Raw genomic sequence first — 26842 nt, forward strand, 5'->3', positions numbered from 1 at the left:
AGACACTGAAATATAAGGACACAGAAACATCAAAAGCAAAGGGACTGGAAAAAAGACATATTGTGCCGAAAATAAACTCTAAGACAGGGAGTGTTACCAGGGATAAAGACAGACAATACATAATAATAAGAGAGTCAGTTTGAGAAAAAGACTTAATACTAAACATGTATATCTAACACGATTTCAAAATTCATTAAGCAAAAATTAACAAAACTAAAAGGAGAAATAGACAATCACAGTTGTAGATTTCAACAAATTTCTCTCCGTAATTAACACAGCAAGAAGACAAAAGTGATGAGTAAGAATATAAACACTATTTAATCCACTCAGGCTGACTGATATTTATGGAAACATCATCCAACCGCTGAATGCACGCTCTTTTAAAGTATATTCAGAACTTTAAGAAAAGATTATAACACGTCTGAATAAATTTCAAGTATACCATCTGTCCCCAAAGAAATGAAATCTGAAATTAATGACAAAAGACTAATAGAAAGTCCTCAAATATTTGGAGATTAAGCACAATTCTAAAGAACAATTCTAAATAAAGGGAATTGGACAATATCGGAAGTGAATGAAACAAAACAATATGCAGGAAATGGCAGGATGCAAATAGAGCAGTCACGAGGAAAATTTATTGTTCTCAATGCATGTATTTGAAAACTTCTCAGAAAGGTTTATAATAAGTGATTTAAGCTTCTGTTGTGAAAAGTTATAAATTTAACCCAGAGTAGAAGAACGGAAAAGCAGAAATCAATGAAACTGAAAACAGAAATAAAGAAAGTATTAACAAAGCCAAAAGTTGGTTCTTTGAAGTAATTTTTAAATATTAAACCCTTACAAGACATGAACAAGAATAAAACAAAGAGGGGTGCCTGGGTGGTTCAGTCGGTTAAGCGTCTGACTTTGGCTCAGGTCATGATCCCATGGTCCTGGGATCCCCCGCATCAGGTTCCCTGCTCTGTGGGGAGGCTGCATCTCCCTCTCCCTCTGCTGCTCGCCCTGCTTGTGCTCTCTCGCTCTCTGTCAAATAAATAAATAAAATCTTAAAAGAAAAGAATAAAGCAAAGAAAATGCACATTACCAATATCAGGAATAAAAAGGGAAGCATCACTATAGATCCTTTTAGCCCTGGAAAGCCTTCTAGGGGATATCATACCCAACTTTACACCAATAAATGGGACAACCTATATGAAATAGACAAAATACTCAAAACACCCAACCTTCCATAACTGAAGCAAGAATTAGTTTAAGAATATGAACACCCATAACAAAGTGGCAGCAAGAGAAATTTAGAAAAAAATCCCATTTACGAATGTACCAAAAATAATAAAATACTTTAGGGATAAATTTAACCAAAGAAATGAAAGACTTGTACTCTGAAAACTAACAGACCTTGATTAAAAACCAACCAACCAACAAACAAACTAACTAAAGATGACACAAGCAAATGGAAATACGTACTATGCTCATGGACTGGAATAATTAATACTGTGAAAGTGTCCATAATTCCCAAAGCAATCAACAGATCTGTAACTCTGAAACAAATAATGCAATATATGTTAAGGAAAAAAAAAGAAGATAGCAGGAGGGGAAGAATGAAGGGGAGTAAATCGGGGGGGCAGATGAACCATGAGAGACGATGGACTCTGAAAAACAAACTGAGGGTTCTAGAGGGGAGGGGGTGGGGGGATGGGTTAGCCTGCTGATGGGTATTAAAGAGGGCATGTTCTGCGTGGAGCACTGGGTGTTATGCACAAACAATGAATCATGGAACAGTACATCCAACTAATGATGTATGGTGATTAACATAACAAAAAATTTAAAGTAAAAAAAACTAATGATGTAATGTGTGGTGACTAACATAACAATAAAAAAATTTAAAGAAGAAGAACAAAGTTGGAGGACTCACACTTCCTGATTTCAAAACCCACTACAAAACTACAGTAATTAAAACTGTGATTCTAGCATAAAGACAGACATACAGACCAACAGAAAAGGATTGAAGATCCGGAAATAAACCTATACAACTACAGCCAATTGGCTTTCAACCTGGGTTCCAAGACTATTCAATAAGGAAAAAATGATTTCTTCAACAAATGCTGCTGGTAAAAGTGGATATCCCCATACAAAAGAGGAAAGTTGGCTCCCTATCTCACATCATACACAAAAATTAACTACAATGGATCAATGATATGAGTATAAGTACAAAAATAATAAAACTCATAGAAGAAAACATAAAGGTAAACCTTCACGATCTTGCAGATGGCAACAATTTCTTAGATATGATACCAAAAGCATGAACAACAAAAAATATATAAATTTAACTTCATTAAAAATAAAAATTTTGTGCATCAAAGGACACTATCAAGAAAGCAAAAGGAACAAAATATTTGCAAATCATATATCTGAGGAGTCTAATATCCAGAATATATAAAGAACTCTTAGGACACAACAACAAAAATATAAACAGCCCAATTTAAAAATGGGCAAAGAACTTGAATAGACTTTTTTTTCAACAAATATGCAAAAAGATTCTCAACATCAGTAGTCATTAGGGAAATGCACACCAAAACTACAATGAAATATCACTTCATACTCATTAGAATGACTATAATAATTAAAGAAAAAGAAAATAACAACTGTTGGTAAGGGTGTGGAAAAATTGGAACCCTCATACATTACCGGTGGGAATGTAAAGTGGTTCAGCTACTGTGGAAAACAGTTTGGTGGCTCATTAAACAGTTAAACATAGAATTACCATATGAACCTGAGATTCTACTCTTAGGTATATACTCAAGAAATGAAAATATTGCACACACAAAAACTTGTAAACACATGCTCATAGCAGCACTATTTGCAAAAGCCAAAAGATGGAAACAGTACAAATGTCCATCAACAGAAAAATGGATACACAAATAGTGGTATATCCACGCAATGGAATAATATTTGGCCTTAAAAAGGAAGAAATTTCTGACACATACTACAACATGGATAAAATCTTGAGGACTTTACGGTAAGTTAAATAAACCAATCCCAAAAAGACAAATACTGCGTGATTCTAACTATATGAGGCCCTTGGTGTAGTCACACCCATGAGGACAGGACGTAAAGTGTTGGCAGTCAGGGGTTGGGGGGAGAGTCGGAGTCACTGTGTAATAGTGACAGAGTTTCAGAGTCACAGGATGGAAGGGGCTGTAAGGATGGATGGTTTGAACGTATACTGTGTGTTGTATGTATTTCAGCACAATAAAACAGTCACACACCCCGTGGTTCCACTTATGTGGAATATTCAGAGCACACAAATCCATAAAGACAGCAGACTGGCGGTTCCAGGGGCTGAGAGGGGGTGGAATGGGGAAAAGCTGTTACATGGGTGTGGGATTTTACTGTGGGGCACAGAGAGGTTCTGGAACTACGCAGAGCTGGTGGTTGCACAACACTGGGAATTGTACTAAATGCCACTGAATTGTTTGCTCTGAAATGGTTTATTGTATGTGAATTTCGCCTCAAAATATTATTTAAAAAAATTAGTTCCAGGGGCTCCTGGATGGCTCAGTTGGCTGAGCGTCCAACTCTTGGTTTCGGCTTAGGTCACGTTCTTGGGGCTGTGGGATGGAGCCAAGCCCCGCGTGGAGCTCCGTGCCCCATGGAGGGTCTGCTGGAGATTCTCTCTCTCTGTCCCTCCCTCTGCTTGAGCTCTTACACTCTCTCTCTCTCTCAAAAGAATAACTCTTAAAAAAAAGTTGCAGAGCTTTTGAGAAACTCTGCTAGTATCTGTTTCCCTTGTTCGTTGCCGTCGCCCCACCCCACCAACGCTTACTTAAACATTGTGCTTTGGGGAGAGGTTGTATTCTGCCCACATCGCTGGCCACCAAAACCCTCTGGGCCAGGGTCTCAGGAGATCGCAGTCTCTGGATACACGAATACCAGTTTGAGAACTAAATGCTCACTCTATTACCCAGCGTGGTGCCCTAGGGGACTGAACCCCAATGACGTTTTCTGTAGTTTTTCTGAGGAACCCATAAGGAAAACTAGGGGACCCTTGAACTCAAGTTCAGTTCATGGCCTATTGACTTGGCACTTCCACAAAACATTTTTTCAAAAAAAATACACAATTATACTCTTAAAATAGTACAGAATTATAATTGTAATTCTTCTTCCTGGTGATAACTTTTGAGTGCCAAAGTACCCTGAAGATAACTTCATTGGATATTTTTCCTTAAATGATTTCATAAAAATTAAAACTCAATCCTTTCTTTCTCTTACTTATAGGAAAATCCCTCTCTGTCATAGAATCACAGAATAATAGCTAACATTTATTGAGCACTTACTATATACCAGATGCTGTTTTTTTTTTTTTTTAAGACTTCATTTACTTGAGAGAGAGAGTGCACAAGTGCATGAGCGGGGTTGGGGGGAGGAGCAGAGGCAGAGGGAGAAGCAGACTCCCTGCTGAGCAGGGAGCCCGATGTGGGACTCGATCCCAGAATCCTGGGATTATGACCTGGGCCAAAGGCAGACGCTTAACCAATGGAACCACCCATGTGCCCCTACCAGACACTGTTTAAGTCCATTATAATGCTATGATCACCCCCATTCTAAAGATGGTAAGCTTGATGGGCTTGTCTGCCCACTCAGTGGGGAAACGAGGGTTAGAACTCTGGGTGCACAGCATGCATCCCCAACCACACGGTGCCACCCTGCCCTGCATCTCATCCTAGCAAGGGACAGAGCTGAAGAGACTCTTCACTCTGCAGGCGAACGCACCTTATGGCCTGCAGCCGTGCATGGCCTGGGTCAAAGCTGTCTACCAAACCATGATTCCTCTACTTGACAGTAAAGGGATGGGTCACCCTTCTTCTGACTGTCCTTCCCATTCATTTAGAATTCAGGCATTTCTTCTCTTCTGCTCTGCGCACCATTATCCCCACCCCAAAACACATACACAGAGCACATTCATTACTTCACACAGGGTCTTATCAAGTCTTTCTCTAGAGCTGTCTTGGACCTGCTTGGACTATTTCACACTGAGACAAACAAGGTTTCCCAGACTCAGCTGTAATCCAGCTGCTCCCTTCTGAGGATGTTGTTTTTATTCTTGAAAGTCACAGGCAGTGCTCTTAGCTTGGGTCAGGTGGGAAGCCATAGATAGGCATCCCACAGGGCAGGTACTGCATCTGTGTGGCCCACAGAAGGCTGGGCTGGGCAGGGGAATAAAAAGGTGCTTTATGAGGGGGAGGGTGACCACCACGTGACAAATAATTTTTGAGCGCCTACTTTATGCCATGCATTATGATGCATGGGAAAACAGGGAAATAACGCAAAGCCGGCGCTGCCTGGGGAGACAGGCAGTCAACAAAGATCAGCACAAGAGGTTGTTAGCTCAGACTCTCCCATGAAGGCCCTCCTATGGCAAAGCCAAACAGGAAAGGGGCTGGGGGTGTGTGGCTCTGGCGGGGTGTAGGCAGGATGACCAGGGGAGCTTTCTGAGGGTGATGCCTACCAGCGTTGGGGGTCTCTGGGTCTGGGAGCCACACACAGGAGATGTTTCTTTGGAGGAAGTGCACATACCTGCTGACCTGAACAACTCTACTTCAGAATTTAAACTTAATTCGTGTCCCAAACTGCTGTAGGTATTAGATTTAATCCCTGTCTCAGGTCTTAGAAACATAAGATGTTTTAAGTTCATGTAAAAGAAATTTACCACAAAGTAGCTTTTGCACAATCTGATTTTCTCAATGTTGGGGAAAATTTTGTAAGGTCAGAGGGTATCTGAAAGCTGAGAACTTGGGCCCAGGTGTGAACTGAGGTGCCCAGAAACACCTGGAAAGGTATACCAGCTCTCAGGACAGAAGAAGCCTTCAGTGTAGGAGCCTTGAACTGAATGATGAGCTGGGTTACCTTTCAGGAAACATCTACACATGTGTCTTTAACGTGAACCCATATGGTGCTCTGAGGTAGGTGGCCCATGCATTATTCCTGTTAATGAGCAGACTGAAGCTCAGAGAGGCTGAACTACAAAGCCAAAGGGCAACAGCTAATAGAGGGTGGATGTGGGTGCTCATCAAATCTCAGAGTACAAGTCTTTCACTTCTTTGGTTAGGTTTATTCTTAGGTATCTTATTATTTTGAGTGCAATAGCAAATAACATTATTTTCTTAATTTTTCTTTCTCCTGCATCATTTGTAGCGTATACAAATGCAACAGATTTCTGCACCTTGATATTGTACCCTGAGAATTTCCTGAATTCCTTGATCAGTTCTAGTAGTCATTTGCTGGGATCATCAGGGTTTTCTGTATAGAGTACCATGTCATCTGCAAACAGTGAAAATTTTACTTCATCCTCTTTTGGATGCCTTTTATTTCTTTTTGTTGTCTACTTGTGGGAGAGACATAGGGCAGTCAAGTCCCCAGAAAACCAGACTTGCCAGGAGGCTTTTGACCAAACCCCCTCTGACCAAGCTTGGCACAAGGCAATCAAGTCATCTGCACAGAAGGGTGACCAGGAGCCTTAGGACCATGGGCCCTCCATCTCAGCTTTGTACAAGGCAAAGGAATCATCAAGACCCTGGGCCAAGTGCATGCCCACCAATGCAACAAAGAACAGCGCAACTGAATCCTCAGAAAACCAGGCCTCCTGGGAGTCTCGAGAATATGAAACCTCCAACCGAGCTCTACACTGCCCAAAAGAGGACGCTTGACACCAGGCTGAGGGAGAGTCCTCTGAAGAGGAGCCCTCCAACATAGCCAAGCACTGGGCACAAGAATCGCTTGGACACCAGGCTGAACACAAGCACCCTGAGATCATGAGGACACCATCCCTGCAAAGCACAGGGTGATCAGGTCCCCAGAACATCAGGAGGACTTAGGCTAGGAGCTCTCCAACACAGTCTGGCATGGGCAAATGAATCACCTGGACTCTAGACTGCAAAGGAGCCCTCAGAAGAAAAGCTATCCAACCCAGAAAAGCATAAGGCAATCAGGTTCTCAAACACAGGATTTTGTGGAGCCCTCTGACCAAAACCCCTCCAACCAGACCTGGAGGTGGACAAATATATTATCTGGACGGTGGACCCAGCAGCAGCCTTAAGTCCAAAAGCCCCCCCCTACCCAACTCATCACCAGAGAAACGAGCCACCTGGAACCTAGGACAAAGAAGGGGAGTCTTCTACTGCTGTTGAGAAAATGGCAACGAATTCCCCAGAACACCAGGTCCAATAGATGCCCTGAGAGTATGACACCACCAAGCTAGTTGCACACTGGGCAAAGGAGTGCCCTGGACACTGGGCTGAGTGGGAGTCCTCTCTCTGGGAGCTCTTCAGCCCAACAAACCAGAGGGCAATTGAGTCCTCACAACACTGGGCCAAACAGGAAACTTCAGACACTCCAACTCAGGTTGGCAGTGGGCAAAGGACTCACTTGGACAACAGGATGACTGGACTCCCTCCAAGTGGGGGCCCTTCAACTGAGGAGACTGCTGGCAACTGAGTCGCTAGAACACCAGGCCAACTGGGAGATCTGGGTCGCCAAGCCTTTTGATTCAGCTTGACACTGGGCCGAGTCTCTCAGACATCAGGCTGAGCAGGAGACCTCTGACCCAAAACCCTCCACCCCATAAAGCACAGGACAATTGGGTCCCCAGAACACAGGTTGGCTGGGAGCCCTGTGGTCATGACTCCCCCATCTCAGCTCTGCACTGGGCCAAGAAGTCCCTAGAACACTAAACTGACTGGAAGCCCTTTAACGAAGGCGACCCCAGGACAAGTGAGTCACCAGTGCCCTGGGATAGACTTCAGCTTAAGGTCATTGTGGCTTGTCACCTGGGTAGCCCTCGTCTTTTTGGGAATTCCCCTCAAGAGGAAAGGATACCAAGCCAAAAAGCGGAGTCAAACCAAAAGTTTGGAGAGTTTGAAATAGAACTCATAGCAGGAGATGAGGTGGGGGGTTGAAACAGAACTCATATCAGGAGACGAGATGGGGACTGGAGGGAATTCTAGAAGAGACCCCAGGCCCTGAATACAGAGGACTCATTGGCAAAGGTCCTCCAGATGAAGGAGAGGTGCTCCATCCTGGAAGGAGTGGTGGAGACCATAGAAAAACAAATCAAGTTGTGGGGTGAGAAGCAGGCTCAGGTCTATGAGGTAGAGAGATTTTTTGGGTACATCAAGGACTTGCTGGAAGCTTTTGCCTCCCAGGCAACGGCATCCAAGTGGTGATGTCCCTGCACACTCCCATCCAAGATGCCATAAATGCGGAGCTTGGAAAAGTTTGGTCATCTCCAGGAGTGAGAGTTTTAATATTTTTCAGAGGCCTAAATAACTTAAAAACATTATTTCAGAATAAGTACAGGAAACAACCCTGGGTGACTGATGTATAGCCTGGGTTACTCTCACTACTGTGCCTTGTAAGTCATCACATTCTCCAGTTGGTAGGCAGTGGCCTCCACAGCTCTGAGAAAGTGTCAGTGAATTATGCAGAGCTGACCCTGAACACATCCTTCCTCTCCCCATCAACAATTTTAGACATCCTGTTTTCTGGAAATCAAGGTCAGCTGCTGAGGTCATCCGCATTCTGAAGGAAGGAAAAAATAAGCTGTAGTGTCCATATGTAGGTATTTCTGCAAAAATGATTTTTGTCCCTAGCCCCATCACACATGCTGTGGCAAATTTGTGTTTGGACCCTGGCATAAAGGTTCCAAACTCTGGTCACCAGAACTACTATTTCCTGACTGCATGTCCCTGTGTGATGCAGACCTCTGAAGAGTAAATGTGACAAGATGAGGGAACAAGGCTGGAGGGAGGCCAGAAGCAGGGGACAATTTCCTGCCTCTGGATGATTTCCTCCTGTGGGTGAAGTAGGTATAGACTGGAGTAAGGAGCCTGGAGTGTGGGCTCTCTGCTCTGAGCCACAGAAGCACTGCAGAAGGTGGGGGAGACACAGATTACTACTTGCTCCTCCTTGTGGAGGGGTGGATGGACAGAGTAAAGAAGAGAAGGAGACAGGTAGGAACAGGTGCATATGGAATACTCGGGTGTCTGTGGATATGGAGGAAGGTGTCTACCTCTAATATGCAGAGCTGAGATTCTGCCATGCATTGGACAGAAGGAAGGAGGAGAGTAAGGTTCCAGGTTTGTCTTCTCCCTAGAGATTGTCCCCTTACCTCAAGGTAGGATGTGGGAGCTCAAGTGCCTTGTGGATATCAATGAGCTTGGTTCTGCCTGTGGCTGTAGTGGAGGTGGAAGAGAGCCTAGAGCCATGGTTCCTTGGGGGATCTCAAGGCACTCTGCTCATAGTACCAGGGCATAACCTGATTAGAGCCATGAAAAAGCTGTCTCTTAGGGAAGGTGAAAATGAGGGGGACTTGGGATGAGAGAGGTTAGTATCTCTAAGATGGATGGTGTCTGAACTTATAGGAGGGCTGCTGCTTTCAGGAGCCAGTAGGGAGGCTGGTGCAGTCCAGGTCACTTGGGTTTGAGGGGGAAGTGGATCACAGTGTGATCCCAGAGCTGCTAACCTCTAGTGGCCACCTGCTCAGACCCCACTTACCAGACACATGTTTCTGGACACAGCAGGATCTTGGAGGTGCTGGGACCCCACTTTGGGGGTGTGTAGCAGAGCAATTCACTCCTTGAGCCACCATTCCTTCACCTGTAAAATGCTGGCAACTTTGGGGAGGTGGCTGTGTGAGCAGGATGCAGGAGACGGCAGGATTGGGGAGGGGATCTCTAAGGCCAGGGGACGGATGCTGTCCAGAGGAGGGAGGGCAGGCTGTGAGTCAGGTCCTTGCCCCGTCAGTTCCTTCCCAAACTCAGAACAGCAGATTCAGGAGAGCAGTCTGTGTCCTGCCTCTGTCCTGTCCCACACCTGGCCTTCTCTGCCCCTTAGGTACAGCACATCACAGCCCAGCACCTGCCCAGTCACAGACCAGCACCAGGTTCCTCCTGCCTCCCACACTGCTGCTTGACACCCACACATTAGGGTCCTGGGGAAGCTTGGAGCTTCCAGGAGCCAGGGTGGGACTGATAGCTTTAGGGAACTATGCTGAGGTGTGTTGACAGGTAGAGCGATCCTATAGGTAGGGAGGCATTTAGGTCCATTTAGAGGTTCAGATAGTACAGCAATGTCCCATCGCAGAGGCACTCTTGGCTCATTTTGCCCCAAGGTAACATCCTACATCACTGCAGAACACTATTCGCACCAGGACACTGACAGTGTGGTATGATGGACATGTCTAGGTCTGTCACTTTGTCATGGACATTTATATATTCAACAGCACAATCCAGGTATGGAACTACTCTGTCGGCACAAAGATCTCCTTCATGCTACCCATCCCTGCCCATGGCATTCACCCCTGTGTTTTACATTTTGGATATATTGGCATTTTGTTACATGAGGGAACTCCTACAGCTGTGACCGGTGATGTTGTTTGGTTTCATTCGGGATAATACACCTGGAATCCATTCATGTTTTGTGTTATCCTAACTTTATGACTTTTTATCACTGAGTTGGGCTCCCTAGTTTGGAAATGCCACAGTTTGTTCATCTGCTCCCCTTTTGAGGGATATTTTTGTTTCCGGGATTTAGAGACTACAAATAATCCCACAGTGAATATTTGGCATATTGTTTTGTGGGATCTTAAATTTTCATTCTCGAGGATAAAGGTCCAGGACAGTGATTCCTGGGTTGTCGCATTTATGTTTTGTTTTTGCATAACCAGTCAAACTGTCTTACCAGATTGACTGTTCCATTTACATTCCCACCAGCAATGTAGGAGATCTGGCTCTTTCCAACATTTGAAGTTTTTACTCTGTTTTATATTAAGGAGCTTTCCTAACAGGTAGGTAGTAGTGATTACTCAATCAGGTTTTCCTTTACATTTCCCTCATGGCAACTAATGTGTAGTTTTTCTTGTGCTTATTTGCCATCTGCATGTTTTCTTTGCTGAAATGTCTGTTCATGACTTTTGGCCATTTGCTGTTTGGATAGTTTTTTTTTCTCTCCCCTCGTTGTGTTTTAATTTTTCATATATTATACATGGAAGTTCTTTGTCAGATAAGTGGTTTGAAAATATATTCACCTAGTCTATAGCTTGTCTTTTCATCCTCCTAACAAGATCTTTACAACAACAGAAGGTTTTAATCTTGATAAAGTCCAGTGTTATACCTTATGAATCCTCCTTTCTTGTCTTGTGTAAAAATGCACCAAATGCTAAGTTTAGAAAATGGCTAAACATCCGTAATGTATTTTCTCACAATTCTGCTGGGTAGAAGTCCAACATAAGGCACCAATGTGGTCAGGTTCTGAGGAAGCCCATCCTCCTGGAGGTTTGTTGATAACCACCTTACGGCTTTGTGCTCACATAACCTTTCTTTGTAGGTGTGCATGGAGAGTGCTAGCTCTCTGTGTCTCTTCTCATAAGCATGCTAATCCCATCATGAGAGTCCTAACCTTGTGACCTAACTCAACCTATGTTCCTCCCAAGGTGCCAGGTCCAGTTTCATAGGGGTTGGAACTGAAACATGTGAATGGGATGGGGGACCGAATTTAGTCTATACCATGTGTCTTGATGACTGTCTTGGCTTCCCTCTGTTTGGGTTTTGTTCATTTTCTTAAATTTTAGGCTCATGTCTTTTGTCTACTTTGGGAGATGATCAGCTATGTTTTCTCAAAATATTCTTCTTTTTTTCCTTTACATTTCTTTCAAATACGCTTTAATCTCTACTTTTCTTTTTCTCTCATTCTGGGATTCTTGTGACATGAATAGATTTTTGTTTTTGTAGATTTTTTTTCTCTCCATTGTTCATATGAGACACTTTCTGTTGTTCTACCTTCAAGGTACTGACTCTTTCCTCTGTTATCTACATTGTCCTACTGAGCCAATTTACTGCGTTGCAAAAAATTTAGTTATATTTTTTCAGTTCTAATTGTTAATTACATTCTTTTTTATATCTTTCTGTCCTGAGACTTACTTTCATTTGATTCCATCACAACTGCAATAGCTTGTGGAAGCATTTTTATAATGGTTCCTTTCAAACCCATTGGAAATCCCAACATCTAGGTCGTCATTGATCTTAGCGATCTTTGGATTGTGTGGCATGGTCAAGATGACATTTTTCTGGACTTTGGCATGGTGAATGTTCTTGATTATCCATCTTGCCTATTTGGGGTCTTATGTCATGTGACTCTGGATCGTCTTCATTCTGGTGTATGAGCAGGTGGTGGGTCTACAAGAGCGTGGCTAGTACGAGAAGCCCCAGTTATGTGCCCAAACTAGAAGAAGCAAACTGAAGTCTGGCCAAACACAGCCGGGAGGTTCCAGTTCACCTGTGGGGAATGTCACATCTTCCTGTCATTCTTACCAGAAGCCAGAGATGAGGGCACATGACAGCTAAAAACATGTGTGGTGAATTTATTTCTGTGCATGGATGAGGCCTTTGTAAGGGCCAGAAGTCTAGTTGGGAGGGGAAGATTTTAGGAAAAGTGTGTTCTGTGTAAATGGACATCATTTGAGAACTTTTGTTTATGTTGGTGGAAGAAGGGTGGGCTTACTGAGATGGCTGGCACTGCTGTTGGGCTTGCTCAAAACTCAAGTCAAGGTGGCCCCTCCTACTAGTGTCCTCACCCTAGATATCATCCTCCCAGGACCTGCTGAGGGAGCCCAGGCCACATAGAAAAGCTGAGCCCCGAGCTGGTGGGCTGACTAGTGTGAAATTTGATGCAAGTTCCCCTCCCTACTCACTTTTGCAAATGCCAGCTTGGGAATGAACTTTACCCTCTTCCAAACCGTCACAGTGGGGTCACAAAGGGAGCATAGCCTGGTAGTCAGCTCACCTCCAAGCTCCAGTGGTCAGTCTCTCCCTCTCTCTGCATCAGCCTGGGGCAGGTGTGGGGTCCTCTCACATCCACTCTGGCACTCCCTAGGGGAGGCAGACCACTCACCACTGAACACAGGGCCAGGGTTCTCATGAAGGGTTCTCCCTTCTGGCATACCCCTAGGACCATTCCCAGCCCTGATCCAGCCTTCTCTGGGCTGCAGTCCCCAGGTGCTTGCTTCCTGACTGGCAACCTCTTGCTCTGTTTAGCCAAAGCGAGCCTCTCCTCTTGCACTGGGGAACACACATCGCACAGAACTGCTGGAGTATGGTGACTTTTCAGACCACCACAATAAGACAGGATGAAGAGAATATCCTTGAACCCCCCCAAAGTACTGATCAGGCATTTCAAGCCAACTGTTTCTTCCAGAACAGCTCTCTCTACAGTCCATCATGACTGACCCCACAGATGGGGGAGCCCATTCATTCAGGGCAAGTTAACACATCTCTTTGGGAAACTCTGTTGCCAAAATTTACCCTGAACATTTCCTTCAAGGTGTGGGTTTCCTTAAATGGAAGTGAGGTCCTTAAACCACATTCCCAAATTCAGGCATTTCAATTCCACAGGGGAAAACTGAAGACAGTTTTAACTTGCTCATACTGCGCCCCTCAGTGTGGCAGCAGTGGGAGGACCTGACTGCAGGGTGGTGAGCTGGAGGGGCTGTTCCAGGTGCAGCTGCAGCCATTTCCTAAGGATACTCGCCTGAAACAGGGTTCTCCAAGTGTCAGAACACGCAGTGAGCCTCAAGGTTGTATAGCTGTGCTGCAACTTGTAGAAGCCTCTGCAGGCCTCTGCTTTCCACTGTGAAAATGAAGAAAACCCTGTGGGACAATGCTACACAAATCCAGAGATGATCTGCCCAGTTCAGCTTCACAAATGGCCCCACTCTCCTACTCGCTCATGCCCAAACCCAAATGCCCTCCTGGACTCCCTTCCAGTAAACACCCACGTGCCCAGCTTTGCTCCTCTCTGCCCATTCAGCTGATCTCCCTGTGGAGGACTGAGCAAAAACTAAGCAATCCCCTGCATCCCACACTGGTCCTGCTGAGACCTCCCGTGGACACATGTTCCTTTTCTACTGCACCGTCTAGCTCCCCACGTCTGCATGTCACCCCCTTTCACTAGCTCTCTCCCCTGGAGTGCTGCTCCCAAGCTCCATGAGCCTTGCCACTTAGGTTTGCCGCAGGAACTCCTCAGAGAACATCTCCCTCTACAAACTAGTCCATCGCCCAGGCCCTTCTGTCCATCCCCTGAGCTCAAACGCTCGTCCCAGGAGACACTGACATTGCTTCACTGTGCTGTGTTCTTTCTTTCAGAATGCTACCTCCATGAGCTCAGGGACTGATCCTCTCCATCTGTTTAGTGTCCAATAGGCCTTTGTCACTAGTGAATGCACTGCTCTCGAGGGAAGTCACATGGAAAGAAACCATCCATCTCAATCTAATTCTATGCAATATAGAATAGAATAGAATAAGAATAATCACACGATCATATCCTAAATACAGAAAAACGATTTGACAAAATCCAATACCCATTCATGATTAAAAAAAAAAAAAACTCTCAGTAAAGTGGGGAACTTCCTTCCTCAACTTGATAAAAAAAAATGTACAAAATCCCTGGAGCTCACATCATACAAAATGGTGAGAAACTCAAAGCTTTCTCACTAAGATCAGGAACAAGACAAGGAGGTAGCCTCTCAACATTGCTTTTCAATACTGTACTGGAAATTCCAGTTAATGCAATAAGACAAAAAAGGGGAAGTAAAAGAGATACAAATTGGGAAAGAAGAAATAAAACTGTCTTTGTTCACGGATGACATTATCTCTATGTATAAAATACTAACAATTCTGGAATAAGCAGTTTTAGCAAGGTTGCAGGATACAAGTTAGTATACAAAAGTTAATTGCTTTCCTATATACCAGCAGTGAAAAAAATGGAGTTAGAAATTTAAAACAATACAATTCACATTAGTATTACCCAAAATAAAACAAGTAGAAGTCCAAAAAAATGCTTACAAAGTTTATATGAGGAAAACTACAAAACTCTGATGAACAAAATTAAAGAAAAACTAAATTAATGGAGAGATAGTTCATGTTCATGGACAGGAAGACTCAATATTGTCAAGATGTCACTTCTTCCCAACTTGACCTATAGATTTGTGCAATCCAAATCAAAATCCAACAATGTTATTTTGTGGATATGACAAAAACTGATTTTAAAAGTTTAAATCGAAAGAAAAAAGACCCAGAATAGTCAACACAATATTGAAGGAAAAGCGCAAAGTCTGAGACCTGACACTACCGGACTTCAAAAGTTACAGAGCTACAGGGGCACCTAGGTGGCTTAGCCAATTAGGTATTTGCCTTCCGCTCAGGTCATGATCTCAGGAATCTGGGATGGAACCTCTCACCTCAGGCTTCCTGCTCAGAGGGGAGTCTGCTTCTCCCTCTCCGTCTGCCCCTCCCCCCTCCTTGTGCTCTCTCTCTCTCTCAAATAAATAAAATCTTTTAAGGAAAGTTATAGAGCTACAATAATCAAAGCAGTTTAGTATTAGTGAGAAAATAGACAGATAAATGGCACAAAACGAAGAGCCCTACATAAATATAGTCAACTGATTTTTGACACAAGATCAAAATCAATATAATGAAGAAAAGCAATCTTTTCAATAAATGGTGATGGGAAATTGGACATGCACATACAAAAATGAATCTAGACACAGACCTTACACATTTCACCATAATTAACTCAAAGTGGATCATAAACCAAAATGTAAAGCACAAGAACATAGAACTTCTAGAAGATAATACAGGAGAAAATCTAGATGACCTTAAGTTTGGAGATGACTCTTTAGATACAACACCAAGGGCCCCATCCATGAAAGAAAGAATTGATAAGCTGGACTTCACTAAAATAAAAAAAAAAAATTGCTCTACAAAAGATACTGCCAAGAGAATGGAAAGACAAGCCTTAGATTGGAAGAAAATCTTTGCAAAGACATTACCTGATAAAATACTGTTATCCAAAATATACAAGGAACTCTTAAAATTCAACGATAAGAAAAGAAGGAACCTGATTAAAAATGTTTCAAAGATCTAAACAGAGCACTCAACAACAAAGATATATGGAGGGCAAACAAGCATATGAAAAGATACTCCACATCGTAAGTCCTCAGAGAAATGCAAATTAAAACAATGAGATGCTGCACACCTATTAGAATAGTCAAAATTGAAAACACTGACAACACCAAGTGCTGTTGAGAATGTGAAGCAACAGGAACTCTCATTCATTCTTAGTGGGAATGCAAGATAGTACATCCGCTTTGGAATGCAGTTTAGAGGTTTCTTACAAAACTATGCTCTTAACCATACAATACAGCAATTGCACTCTTTGGCATTTACCCAAAGGAGTTGAAAACATGTCCATACAAATACCTGCACATGAATGTTTATAGGAGGTTTATTAAACTTGGAAGCAACCAAGGTGTACTTCAGTAGGTGAACGGATAAACAAATGGGTACATCCAGACAATGGTACACCAAAATTTAACACTGAAAATAAATAAGCTATTGAGCCATGAAAAGAACTTCGATGCATATCGCTAAGTCAAAGAAGTCAATATGAAAAGGCTACATACTGTATGATTCTAATTATATGATGTTCTGAAAAGGTAAAACTATGGAGACCGTAAAAGGGTCAGTTGTTGTCAGGGGTTAGTGGGAAGAAAGCATGAATAAGCAGAGCACAGAGTGTTTTTAGGGCAGTGAAACTACTCTGAATGATATTATAATGGCAGATACATGTGATTATACTTTTGTCCAAACCCATAGAATGTACAACACCAAGAGTCAACTCTAATGTAAATTATGAATTTTGGATGATAATGATGTGTCAATGTAGGTCAATCAATTGTAACAAATGTACCACTCTAGTGGGGGACATTGGTAAAGCAGAAGACTATCCATGTGTCAGGGCAGGAAGTATTTGGGAAATCCCCGTACCTTCCTCTCAGTTTTGCTGTGAATTTAAAACTGCTCTGAAAAACAAATTCTATTTAAAAAAATAAATGTCAGACTTAAGCCCTAACATTTCCATAATTACATTAGACTAAATGGTCTAAATACATCAATTAAATGACAAAGAGTGAAATAGTAGATTTAAAAAATGACCCAACTATATGGTATGTATAAGAAACTCACTACAAATATACTGATATAAGTAAATTGAAAGTAAACAAGAAGATCACTGTACTTTTATTTGTAATAGTAAAAAAATTACAAACAACCAAGATGTCCTTTACTAAAGAAATGTTTAAAGAAACTGTGTTTCTTACATATCATGGACTACTACTCAGCAATAAAAATGAGCAAACTCTTGATATATGCAACAATTTGTATGACCTAAAGGGTATTATTCATAATGAAAACATCCAATCTCCAAAGGTCTCATACTGTATCATTCCATGATAAATGTTCTTGAAATAATAAAGCTATAGAAATGGAGAACAGAGAGTTGGTTTTCATGGGCTAGGAATTGTGAGGGGAGAGGGATGAGTATGATTATGGAGAGACTGAAGTAGCACAAGGGAAGTCTTTGTAATGATGGAATAATTCTGTATCATGATTGTGGTGGTGGATGCACAAATCTATAGTTGTGCTACATTGATAGAACTATACTAATACATTGTATCGGTGTCAGTTTCTTGGTTTTGATTTGGTGTAGTAACCCCTGGGTGAAACTGGGTAAATTGTACACAGGACCGCTCTGTACTATCTTTGCAGCTTCCTTCAATCTATAATTACCTCAAAATAAAAAAAAAACAAAAAGTGAATGCAGATTTCCATTTTTTTACAACATACATTTTCTTAATATTCTGAATACCTTCCTCATGAAAATAACTAACGTGTCAAGTAAGTAAATCAAAGCTTGTCGTTGTGTCAAGTAAGTAAATCAAAGCTTCTCCTTGAGGGGAGGGGAGGTGGGGGGATGGGTTAGCCTGGTGATGGGTATTAAGGGGGGCAAGTATTGCATAGAGCACTGGGTGTTACAAACAAACCATGAATCATGGAACACTACATCAAAAACAGATGTATGGTATGGTGACTAACATAACATAATTAAAAAAATAAAAATAAATAAAGGATAATATTTTATAAATAAAAAATAAAATAAAATGAATTATTTTTGGAGGAGAGAGGGCTGGAAGGGGCAGAGAGAGAGTGAGAGAGATAATTCTCAAGCAGACTCCCTGCTGAGCATGGAGACCAATGCGGGGCTTGATCCCAGGACACTGAGATCATGACCTGAGCCAAAATCAAGAGTCAGATGCTTAACCAACTGAGCCACCCAGGTGCCCCAGTAAATCAAAGCTTCTTAATGCATCACTTTTTGGCATTCAAGCATGGAATTGACAGAAGCCACAAATGAAATTGTAGTGGGAATCCTGGGAAGTGAGAGAGTTTCAAAGTCAGCTTTCATCCCTGGGGTTTCTGGAAAATCTTGGAAGCCTGGAGCTTCCATCTTGATGGAAGTACATAGGATGGAAAGTACATAGGAATGAAGATAAAGTCTAGAGCCTGCAACTACGGTTAGATACCACTTCACACCCATTAGGATAGCTAGAATCTAAAAGGCAGGTAATAACAATTGTTGGCAAGGGCGTGAAGAAATTGGGACACTCATGCCCTGCTGATGGGAATGTGTAAGGGTGCATCCACTGTGGAAAACTGTTTGGCAGTTGTTCAAAAAGGTAAACATTGAGTCATTGTTTGACCCAACAATTCTACTCCTGGGTATATAATCAAGGGAAATGAAAATATATGTTCACACAAAAGTTGAGTGTGCATACTTCCAGTAGCATTATTTACAATACCCAGAAGCTGGAAACAACCTAAATGCTCATCAGTGGATGAACAGGTAAACACTATGTGTGCCATATCCATACAATGGAATATTACTTGACCATACAAAGTGAAGTGATGATACAGGCTATAACATGGATGAAGCTCTTGAAAACATGCTAAGTGAAAGAAGACAGACATGAAAGGCCACATATTGTATGATTCCATTTATCTGGAATGTCTGTAAGAGACAAACTTGTAGAAACAGAAAGTAGACCAGGTAAGTATCTATGGCTGGGGGGTGGGATTGGGAGGAAATGGGGAGTGAATACTAATGGATACAGGGTTTCTTATTGGGTTGATGGGAATGTTCTAAAGTTGACTGTGGTGATGGTTGCATAACTGTAAATGTACTAAAAATCACTGAACTGTACACTTTAAATGTGTGAATTTTATGGTATGTGAATTGTATCTCAATAAAGCTGTTTTTTAAAAGGGCAAGTTGCAGTATAATATGAACAATATGAAGAGATTTATGTAAAGTAGTGGGTGGTTGAGAGTATTAGAAACCTCTCATAAACAGCTGACATTTGTATTTACTGAATCCATTACTACTTTGAGTAAATGTTATATATCCCCACTGATAGCCTCATTCTCTGTTAGCAGGTCTACCTTTCTCCCATGACAGCAAACCATGCAGGAACCTTGGTGGCAGCACTGTCTCCACATACCCCCATTGCAAAGGTGAAGAGACTGAGACCCAGAGAAGGGATTGCACTTGTAACTTAGTAAGTGAGTGGTAGACCAGTGACTAGAATCTGAATTTCCTAACCCCCTGTCCAAGGCTTCTGTCACTGGATGGTTTTACATTAACCTTCTTACTTTCTTCTGCTTCCCGTTCTTTTCGTGCACCAACAACCACCCCCCCCAAATAAGCCCTGTCAATTATTTGCTTCTTGAATTTATAAGTAATTTCTTTTCCTTCCCTCCCTTCTTTCCTCCCTTTTCTCCTTCCTCCTTACCTCCCTTTCTTCTTTCCTCCCTCCCCTTCCTTCCTGTTTAAAAAAACAAGGTTTTTCTCAGGGAGAGATTTCAACCAGTTCTTTATAGTTTACTGTAATCAAGGCCTGACTCTCCCTTTAATCCTCATCATTCCTCAAAGTCTCAAGTTCATCCTCTGGGGTTTGCTTTACAAGCATCATAGGCAGTGAGGATTGCAGACTTGGCAGGAGATAGGAGAAAGGCATGAATGGGAATAGGAGAGGGTTAGGCAATTACTATTCCACACAGGTCTGAGGCTCTGCACCTTCTAACTGAGTGTCTTTGTTTCTAAATCTTATTTCCTGTCCTCAGAGTTGAGTGTCTTTACATTCAAAGTGGGAAGCATGCATTTAAATCATTCTGTCTGGGGCTTGGATCAAAGACCACTGTTGTGTGTTTGTTTTTTTCTCCTTAATAGTCTATCTTGTATTTGCAGTCTTTGTTTCTGATTATTTAGAGGGTGACTCGTGTCTAGCTGTTCGATGAAGGGAGAGAAGAAAACTTCAGGAGCACGTGATGTGGGTAGGGGGTGTGGAGAAACTCATCCATTAATGCTTGAAGTCTTGCTGCATTGCAGATTGTCCTAAGAAGGCAAATGGGGCCTTAGGCAAGTGGGTGCCCTGCAGGATGATATTGCCCCAACAGTAATGTTTTCCCCAACTTGGGGGCATGTGATCTTTTTAGAGAACCAGGTCTGGGCTAACTGTCCAGTTCTGGCTTTCCTGCTGTCTCTCTGATTTTCAGAGATCCTTACTTTCACCTTTGCAGCACCTTCAGAATGCTATTAAATCAGTTTTCTGTATTTGAAATACAACCACAGCAGAGACTATCAGCTCCCCTCTTACATACAAAGGGATTGCTTTTCATTTCCTTCCTTAATGCTTCTGTATGGTTGGTCTATTTCTGCAGCCTAGAGACCAGGTCTACTCTTCCTTCCTCTTTTCTTTTACCACTTTTCTCTTCCCACTATTTTGCATGGAAGCTGACTGAAGTGGAGGCTGTGGCTGCAGTGGGTCCAGAATGGGTGGGAATGGAATACCCCAGGACTTTGGCTTAGTGAAAGGGCAGGCCCGACTCTGCCTCCCCCCAACTTCTAGCAGCCTTCTTCAGCACCAGAGTTTAGCACACAGTGGGTACTGACACAGCTGCACTAAGTCACCTCTCTGGTGCAAAAATTGTATCATGACTCTAACCTCTACGTCCTGGGGTCAAAGGGCTTAGGCTGAGTGGGCAGGTAGGTCTCTGGCCAGTCCATGGTCTTTTTATTATTATTATTTATTTATCAGAGAGAGAGAGAGAGAGCATGAGTGAGTGCACAAGCAGGCGGAGCAGCAGGCAGAGGGAGAAGCAGGATCGCCATGGAGCAGGGAGTCCGATGTGGGACTCGATACCAGAATCCTGGAATCATGACCTAAGCCAAAGGCAGACGCTTAACCAACTGAGCCACCCAGACGTCCCAGTCCATGGTCTTTTCAGAGGGTGAGGCACTTGGCATTGTGGCACCTGGAAGAACTGCTAGTAGTGAGTAGTAAGAACCTCTAGTCAGTTTAGGAAGGCATGGAGCACATTTGCTGAATTGGCACTCAGTGGATCTTTTCATATCAGTTAGCCTGGGAGGCACTTAGGGAATATCACAAGGAAACGATAAGTTCAGCAAGGTTGCAGGATGCAAGATAATACACAAAAATTAATTGTATTTACATAAAACTAAAATTAAAAAATTGGAAACCCAAAATTAAAATCTTACTTCCAATAGCTCCAAAAATGCAATACTTAGGTATAAATCTAATAAGATACGCACAGGATCTGTATGCTGAAAACAGAGAATGCTGATAAAAGAAATCAAGACTTAAATAGTAAGTACAAAGATATACGGTGTTCATGGACTGGTAGACTCACATAGTGAAGATGTCAATTCTCACTAAATTGATCTATACATTCAAAACAATCCAATCAAAATTCCAGCAGGATGTTTTTGGATATAAACTAGCTGATTCAACAAGAATATGGAAAGGCAAAGGAAATAGAATAGCTAAAGCAACTATGAAAAAGTAGAATAAATTCAGAAGAATCACGCTACTTGATTTTAAGATAAAGCTATAATAATCAAGATGGTGTGGTAATAGCTAAAGGATATACACATAGATCGGTAGAACTGATTAGAGTCCAGAAATAGACCCACACAAAGAGGACCGGTAGAGTTTTTTATGAAGGAGTAAGACAATTCAATTGAGAAATGGTGGTCTTTTCAATAAATGGTAATAGAACAATTAGACACCCATATTTTTAAAAAAAGAAACAACAAAAAAAGAAACAAAAAAGAACCTATACTTAAACCTAACACTTTATAGTACAAAATCAAGTTAAAATGTATCATCGATCTAAATGCTAAGTGAAAACTATAAAATTTTTAAAGAAAACGTAGGAGAAAATCTCATGACCTGGAGTTAGACTTCCTCAAAATTAAAAACTTTTGCTCTGAGAAAAACAGAATAAAAAGTCAAGCTACAGACTGTTAGAAAGTATTTGCAAATCATTTATCCAACAAGAGACTTGTATCCAGAATACATCAAAGTTTTTCAAAACTCAAAAATTAGCAAACAAATGACCCATTTCTAAATTTTTTTCATGGCTTGGGGCGCCTGGGTGGCTCAGTCGGTTAAGCGTCTGCCTTCGGCTCAGGTCATGATCCCAGGGTCCTGGGATCGAGCCCCACATCGGGCTCCCTGCTCAGCGGGGAGCCTGCTTCTCCCTCTGCCTCTGCCTGCCTGCCTGCCTACTTGTGCTCTCTCTCTCTGTCAAATAAATAAATAAAATCTTAAAAAAAATAAATAAATTTTTTTCATGGCTTTTTAATTGTCTTTTTAAAAAAATTCAATTAACCAACATACAGTACATCATTAGTTTCAAATGTAGAGTTCAATAATTCATCAGTTGCATATAACACCCAGTGCTCATCACATCATGTGCCCTCCTTAATGCCCATCACCCAATTACCCCATGACCCCCACCTCCACTCCAGCAACCCTTAGTTTGTTTCCTATAGTTAAGAGTCTCTCATGGTTTGTCTCTCTCTCTGATTTCTTTCCATTCTGTTTTTCCCTCCCTTCCCGTATGATCCTCTGCACTGTTTCTTATATTCCACATATGAGTGAAACCATATTATAATTATCATTCTCTGATTGACTTATTCCACTTAGCATAATACCCTCCAGTTCCATCCACACTGATGTAAATGGTAGGTATTCATCCTTTCTGATGACTGAGTAATATTCCATTGTATATTTATATACCACATCTTCTTTATTTATTCATTTGTTAATGGACATTTGGCTTTTAAAAATGGGTAAATGATCTTGATAGACACATCACCAAAGTGGGCATGTGGATGACAAGTATGCACATGGAAATTGTTCTACATCAATGAAGAGAAATGCAAATTAAAATTAAGATGAGGTAACACAACACACACTTGAGAGTAACTGAAATTTTAAAAATTACTGACCTTACTAAATGTTAACAAGGATAAAGAGCAACTTGAACTCTCATATATTACTCGTCAGAATGTAAAATGGTACAGCCTCTGTGGAAAATAATTTGGTCATTTCTTCTAAACATATAGACACTATATGACTCACCAATGCCACTCCTGGAAGAAATAAGAACCTATGTTCACACAAAAACATACCTGGAAATGTTTATATCAGCTATTCATATTTGCTAAAATCTGATTGTTTTTACCCAAATGTCCTTCTATGGATGAATGGATAAACTGTGGTACACCTGTACAATGGGTTACTACTCAGCAACAGAAAAGTAATAAACCACCGGGAAGTGGCCGTATCGTCGGAGGGCAGGATGCAACAATCGGGGCCTGGCCCTGGATGGTCAGCCTCCAGGTATTCATGTCCCATAATAACCGAAAGTACCATGCGTGTGGAGGCACCTTGCTGAACTCCCATTGGCTGCTTACTGCTGCTCACTGCTTCCTCTCCAAAAAGTATGTGTGGGAGCACGTGGAGGGAGGTCTTCAGAAAGGCTCTTCCCAGAAAGGGACATTCTCCAGGGTTCTCTGTGCGCAGTCTCCCTGGGGCTCTGGGCTTTGTGGCAACCAGACCGTGAGTGGGTGGTCCCAGGCCCTTGCTGAGGAGGGCTCTGAGGATCATGATCACCAGAGGTTTCTGTCAAGTCCGTCCTTTCTGAGGATGACCTGGCTTGCCTCTGTGCCCACAGAAAAGTATATGACTGGAGACTGATTTTTGGAACAAGGGAAATTGTGTATGGGAATGAAAAGCCAGTGAAGCCGCCTCAACAGGAGAGATATGTCGAGAAAATCATCATTCATGAGAAATACATCCCCAGTTTAGAGCACAATGACATCGCTTTCATGAAGATCACCCCTCCCGTTCCCTGTGGGCCATTCATCGGAAGGGGCTCCCTGCCCCAATTTAGGGCAGGCCCACCTCGAGTTCCCTAGGCCTGCTGGGTGGCTGGCTGGGGATTCTTGAAAGAAAAAGGTGAGTATGGGAGGGGCTCTCACAGGGGTAGGGACACTGCAGGTCTCTGAAGTGCAGGGGACATGTGGTGCCTAGTGGTAATGTCCACCAGAATGCGGGACACTGTCCCCTTTTAGAGCAGGAGAAACTGGCAGCCGAGTCCCCTGTCCACAACCTCACCACTGATGGCTCGTGTGGTCGCTGGGTGGAAGGGTGCATGCAGCCCCAGGAGAACTTGGGCATTTTTCGAATGGGGTATGGGCTGTGGCTCTATCTGGGGCCTAGAACCCCAGTTGCTACCTTCTGGAAATGGGGGATTGTCCCCTGAAATGGCTCTTGGAGAAGAGCTCAAGATGGGGTTTTGTTGTTGCGGGCCAACTCCTCCCCTCTCTGGACATCCATTTCCCCATCTGTGAGTGGAAGGGCCATGTCACGTGGTCTCTGAGGTCTGAGATCCCAGAGCCCAGCCCTCTAGACCTCAGTGAACCTCAGCTCCACAACCTCGCTGGTCACAATGTGAGAATCCACCCCCCCATCTGAGTGACTTCGTTTTCTCTGGAGAGAGGGGACAGGGTTCTTGGCAGGCCAGCAGTGGGCAGCAAGGGTTTGACGAGTAGGTTAGGCCTTTCAGCTTTCCAGAGGTGAGCACATGGACTTTTTACCCAGTCACATTGGGGATGAGAAGAGAGACTGAAAGCTATTCTGTCCGTTGATAATGGAAAACTGAGGGCTCCTAATTCCTGAAATACTTTACCTGTTTTAAATATTTTCATTATTTCAAAAATATTGTTGGATATAAATTTGTGCTTAATATAATGCAAAATGTTATGGTTTAGAGAAGAAAGAATCAAAAATGTTCACTAGAAAAAAAAAATGTTCACTAGCTCCATCAAGATTACAAGGATGTTCCAGGGTCATGCTCTCTTACATTAGAAGTGCACACTGGTACCAGACTCTGGCCCTATCTCACTGTGACAAGGTGGTCTTCATCCCCTTTGTCTTTAAACCTGGGATGACTCATACGTGATATAAGACCAAATAAATCTCAAATACTTAACTCTATATTCTTTTCACATAAATCACTTAAGCAATATGATGATAACATAGCCACCTAAGAAATACTCCCACTTGAGAAAATGCATGTCAGGTGCATAATAGAATTCACAGTACATAATCATCAAACTGAAATGTATCTCTTTAAATAGTAATTGCATATTTTCCTTTTCAATATATGTTGTAGGAAACTCATCAAAGCACTCTAATTTCTTTTTTTTATTTTTAATTTAATTTTATTATGTTAGTCACCATACATTACATCATTAGTTTTTGATAGGGTGATCCATGATTCGTTGTTTTTGTATAACACCCAGTGCTCCATGCAGTACGTGCCCTCCTTAATACCCTCCACCAGGCTAACCCATCCCCCCTCCCCGCTCCCCTCTAAAACCCTGTTTGTTTCTCAGAGTCCATAGTCTCTCATGTTTCAACTCTCCCTCCGATTCCACTCCCTTCATTTTTCCCTTCCTTCTCCTAATGTCCTCCCTACTATTCCTTATGTTCCACAAATAAGTGAAACCATATGATAATTGACTTTCTCTGTTTGGCTTATTTCACTTAGCAGAGTCTCCTCCAGTCCCATCCATGCTGATGTAAAAGCTGGGTATTCATCCTTTCTGATGGCTGAGTAATATTCCATTGTATATATGGACCATACCTTCTTTATCCATTCATCTGTTAAAGGTCATCTCGGCTCTTTCCACAGCTTGCCTATTGCGGACATTGCTGCTATGAACATTGGGGTGCACATGGCCCTTTTTTTCCCTACATCTGAGTCTTTGCGGTAAATACCCAGGAGTGCAATTGCTGGGTCATAGGGTAGCTCTATTTTTATTTTTTTGAGAACCTCCACACTGTTTTCCAAAGTGGCTGTGCCAACTTGCATTTCCACCAACAGTGTAAGAGGGTTCCCCTTTCTCCACAACCTCTCCGACATTTGTTGTTTCTTGCCTTGTCCATTTTTGCCATTCTAACTGGTGTAACGTGGTATCTCAATGTGGTTTTGATTTGAATTTCCCTGATGGCTAATGATGATGAACATTTTTTCATGTGTCTGTTAGTCATTTGTATGTCTTCTTTGGAGAAGTGTCTGTTCATATGTTCTGCCCACTTTTTGACTTGATTATTTTTTATGGGTGTTGAGTTTGAGAAGTTCTTTATAGATCTTGGATACCAGCCCTTTATCTATAGTGTCATTTGCAAATTTCTTTTCACTTACCTCAGAGGACTCAGCAGATTAAACACCTATCTGATAGCTGAGTGATTGTTACTGTGAAGATTCTTTTCCCTCCACCAAGACAAGACTCTGAAACTAAAGAAGATATTTCCTACTATATACAGCAAATTTCTCCAACCACATATCCAGCCCAATGCAATCACATCACTGTTCATGGCTGACTTCCTCCCAGCTGGAGGGTAGACTCCCAACCTTACTTAACAAATGCCTGTTTTTCTACCACACGAGACACAGTTTGCATCCACACATTTGGGTGTCAGAGCCCAAAAACCATACCAAGGGAAAGTCAGGAGATCACT

The 26842-nt window shown here is 42.4% G+C and overlaps 1 long non-coding RNA gene across 1 annotated transcript; it reads right to left on the reverse strand.

Annotated features, from left to right (window-relative positions):
* Positions 1 to 802: 802 nt before the first annotated feature.
* On the reverse strand, positions 803 to 5166 carry LOC141372036 (uncharacterized). Its single transcript, XR_012377373.1, has 2 exons — positions 5056 to 5166; positions 803 to 1019 (listed from the first exon to the last, which is right to left on the reverse strand). It is a non-coding gene; the product is annotated as an uncharacterized lncRNA (long non-coding RNA).
* Between the last annotated feature and the right edge of the window lie 21676 nt (positions 5167 to 26842).

The sequence above is a fragment of the Callorhinus ursinus genome, unplaced genomic scaffold (genome assembly GCF_003265705.2).
Source record: "Callorhinus ursinus isolate GAN/ISIS: 27379988/994484 unplaced genomic scaffold, GSC_fseal_2.0 scaffold409, whole genome shotgun sequence".
Classification (NCBI taxonomy): domain Eukaryota; kingdom Metazoa; phylum Chordata; class Mammalia; order Carnivora; family Otariidae; genus Callorhinus; species Callorhinus ursinus.